At 41.2% G+C, this 3,477-nt stretch overlaps 1 non-coding gene across 1 annotated transcript; it reads left to right on the forward strand.

Moving 5' to 3' along the window:
* The first annotated feature begins 283 nt into the window (after positions 1-283).
* LOC138431114 (U6 spliceosomal RNA) lies at positions 284-390 on the forward strand. Its single transcript, XR_011253534.1, has one exon. It is a non-coding gene; the product is annotated as a U6 spliceosomal RNA (small nuclear RNA).
* Positions 391-3,477: the final 3,087 nt, after the last annotated feature.

A 3,477-nucleotide genomic window follows, 5' to 3' on the forward strand; every position in this document is an offset into this window, starting at 1 on the left:
TGCAAAAGAAAGGACTGAATTCAGTGAACCCAGAGGCTTGCGTGTTCCCATACAGAGAATGCTAAATTCCTTAACCTGAAACCTAATCTTTGACGTTCAGACTGCCTGTTCCCCTTGTTGCAAACTTGCATATAGCCTGACTCCTGCCTCCTTGGAGCAATTTTCTCAGAGCTACTGAAGTGCCGTTTCCCAGGCTCAGAGTCCTAAACATTCCCACCAAATCTCTACTTTCAGTTTGACTATATTTTTTAGTTGACATCTGTAATTGAAAGTTCATGGAAGTGTGCTCGCTTCGGCAGCACATATACTAAAATTGGAACGATACAGAGAAGATTAGCATGGCCCCTGCGCAAGGATGACACGCAAATTCGTGAAGCGTTCCATATTTTTTATCATTCTTTTTCATACGTTCTATTAAAGCAAAGTTTTCACACATTAAAAAAAAAAAAAGAAAGTTCATGGAAGATCTGAACATGTAAGGGAAGTATTAGTGAGATTCTAAGTTGAAGAAGAGAATGTTTTGATTTGTTTTTCAAACAAAGAGAATACTGTCAGGAAGAAAGAGAATGCAATGAGGTGACTGGTATTCTGCCAGCCCCATTCTACAGACCAGTGAGGCCTCCTAGCAGGGACCAGGGTTTTGGGGAGAAAAGAAAGACAAAGATGATGGACGATAACAAGGAAAAAAGAAGAGGGAAATATTTGAAAAGTCTGGAAGAAGAAAGGAAACAACTGAGCCAATGGAAAACAGTAGAAGAAAAAGAAAAGTTTCTGCTCTGCAGTAGACTGTATTTTCCAACTCAACTTCAGGATATATGAACAAAAGCCACTGTACTTGTGGAGGAAATTAAGGCTGATTTAAATTCATCCTGCCCCTGAAAATCCAGGATGTATGTTTGTCCACCCTGGGGTTGATTAAAGACATAGCCTGCCCCAGTGGAGTAAGGATACTGAAAGTCTAAATGTCTGGAGAATTCTCATCTATCAGCACTCAGAGTGGGTGGGGTATAGTCCTCAGGAAGTCTCAGAATATGGTCAATCCTTTATCAGAATTATTCTAGATTCACTTTTATTTTTTCATCAAATGCACATAAAACATGGACTTGTGCTTCTCTTGAAACTGTGCTGACCTTGTCTTTTTTCTGAAAGTGTACCTGCTCCAAGAGGAATAATAATAATGATTTTTAAAGCCCTATATGCATGACTTCTTTGTACTTTTCAAATCATTGTCTTATGCCCTTCCCTGCCCTTCCTACATTGTGCCTGATGCAGTCACCCTTGTTCTCATAGTGGCTCACGTAGTGACTTCCTGCAGCTCTTATCATTACACTATTTTTTATTTCTTTTTCAAACTTGTTTCTGGTTTCTGGAGAGGATGTTGTTAATTCTTAACTTTCTACATAAAGAGTTCCTTCTCCAGGAACATTATTAGTGCAAGGAACAGTCTCTCTTTTCCATCATGGATATATATCAGTGCTTCTTACCTCGTGTGTTGACAGTCTTTTCTCTCTGTATTATTAAACTAGCTTCACTGTAAATACTTTTCACTCTCTTGAGAAGCTCTGCTAGTCAGTTCTCCATTTGCCCCTCAAGAGTTTCTCCTGTTTCATCTTTGCATTTTGAGAGCTGGGATCTATACTTATTTGGAGTCGAGTTCCTTATTCCTCACAGAGCTCTGAAATTCTATAGCAGAGAGAAGGGTGTAATTTTCCAACAACTTCAGTGGCAGTTGTTTACTTTCTACTGTTTCCTGGCTCTTTCCCTTTCCATACAGCTGATCCAGCTTAATGATGTTTTAAGCCATTCTATCCACTAGTATTTAGAAAAGTTGTATTATAGGCTTTCAAGTCCCCTAAGAGTACAGGCAAGACTGTTAACATCTATATCTTAGATCTGTTGGCCGAGGTTCTCGAGTATCACTCCCCAACCCCCATGTGGGCAGATGGTCTGTATTGTTCTCTGATTTCACTTTGTATCCACCTAATTGGACTTCTGCATGCTAAGCCATAGGAAGGAAAGAATTGAATAGGAATCACCTCCCCTAACTGCTGTTGTTCCATTATTTTTTAAATGTCAAATATTTGAGACATACCCATTTATTCCTGAATTTATTCCTGAGCATTTGGAAAATAAGTGTTAGGAGAAGACGAAAAGATGAGTGAAAAAAAGCTGAAGTGAAAGACTTCTCTCAAGAGCTCAGAAGAAATAGCTCCGGAGGACAGACTCTTCTATAAGTACTAGAGTACACAGAGGAAGAACCAGAGTTCACAAGCAGATCTGAACTCAACATGCTAAGTGGAATGTAGGTATAAGGGAGATGGTGCAAGCTGGGGGTCGTGAACACAAGCATCTGGGTTCACATCCTAGCTCTGGCATCTACTATCTGGTTAGATGCATGAGGGTTCATATTCACCCTTGAACTGCAGGAGAAATAAAAATAGATTCTGATGCTTTTACTAAATTTTAAGCAAAAACTTGTTTGGTTAATTAGTATGTGCTGCTGCTGCTAAGTCACTTCAGTCGTGTCCGACTCTGTGCAGTCCCACAGACGGCAGCTCACCAGGCTCCCCCATCCCTGGGATTCTCCAGGCAAGAACACTGGAGTGGGTTGCCATTTCCTTCTCCAATGCAGGAAAGTGAAAAGTGAAAGTGAAGTTGCTCAGTCATGTCCGACACCATGTATGACCTCTGTTAGAGACACATGGTGGCAAACTGCTGTGGTTTGGAGATTATGGCTTAATAGTAACAGCAGTTAATACCTACTTAGCACTTCCAAAGACCAGGTCCTATTCCAAACAATTTATATAATTAACCCACTAATCTTCACAACAACCCGATGAGGCTGGAATTTCCCCACAGTAGCTTCACTGTGACCGTATTAGTGACAGCAGCAGCAGAGAAGTTCCGTGTCCCTTTCCCCCATATCTCTCAGAATTCCACAATTAGATCCATTGCTGCCAAAAAGAGGCCGAAGATATCAGTGCCCTGAGATTCATCACTGAAACTACACACTGCCATGAACATGATTCCAGTGATTCTGACTTTCAAACGTAGCTAGAGGTAACAGGAAATGGAAAGGGTACAAGGGAAGGTGGAGTGTTTGATGGAAACTGGTAAGGTGGCCACAAGGTGGCACAGGGTGATAACCAGAGTGCTCTCTTCCTCCCAAGTGACTGCCTTTTCACTGAGGGCTGTTTCTGCTGCCCTGACTCTCTTAACATCTTAATATTCTGAAATGCTCTCTGCATCATCTTTCTGTTCCATTTTCCACAATCTGTGGTCCCTTCTCTTTCCCTACTCCCTCTTTTCCTTGAAAAGTTCTCCTCAGTTCTCACTGTTACACTGAACATGTGTTCCTTTCTCTCAGTTGACTCCGATGGCAGGTCCTGTACTCAACAACTCTCTGCTTCTGGAAGGTGGGCTCCTCCAGCATATCTCTAAGTCATTTTTTTTTCCTAATTGAAATTGATTCACAAT

Source organism: Ovis canadensis, chromosome 1, assembly GCF_042477335.2.
Source record: "Ovis canadensis isolate MfBH-ARS-UI-01 breed Bighorn chromosome 1, ARS-UI_OviCan_v2, whole genome shotgun sequence".
Lineage (NCBI taxonomy): Eukaryota > Metazoa > Chordata > Mammalia > Artiodactyla > Bovidae > Ovis > Ovis canadensis.